Source organism: Triticum aestivum, chromosome 3D, assembly GCF_018294505.1.
Source record: "Triticum aestivum cultivar Chinese Spring chromosome 3D, IWGSC CS RefSeq v2.1, whole genome shotgun sequence".
Taxonomy (NCBI): Eukaryota; Viridiplantae; Streptophyta; class Magnoliopsida; order Poales; family Poaceae; genus Triticum; species Triticum aestivum.
Window position 1 is genome coordinate 575,381,209 of NC_057802.1, and position 589 is coordinate 575,381,797.

Consider the following 589-nt stretch of genomic DNA (forward strand, 5'->3'; position numbering starts at 1 on the left):
TTCTTCTTCCTTTTCTTCTACCTTTTCTTCTTCCTTTTCTTTTTCCTTTTCTTCTTCCTTTTCTTCTTCCTTTTCTTCTTCCTTTTCTTTTTCCTTTTCTTATTTTGTTTTTCTTGGTTTTCATTGGTTTTCTTTGTTTCTTTCTCGATTTTCTTGATTTCATTCCTTTGCATTGGTTTCTTTTGTTTTGTTTTCTTTGTTTTTCTTTTTGGTTTTCATTGGGTTTCTTTGTTATTCCTTATCTTTTGTCGATTTTATCGGTTTCTTTTTGCTTCAACACGTGTTAACTTTTTCAACCTTTTTCTTATACATCAGAAAGATTTTCATATATACATTTAACATTTTTAAACACATGATTAAGTTTTTTTTGAAAACTTATTTTTTTGGATGTATGGGTTTTTTTCATACACACTGTACATTTTTGGCATATATCTAATACATTTTCCTAATACATGTTTAACATTTTCCTAATACATGTTTAACATCTTCCAAACACATTTTAATATTTTTTGAACACATGGTCAACATTTTTCCTTCGTTTGTGGAGGCGGCGGCGGGAGGCGGAGGACGGCAGGCGGCGACGGGAGGC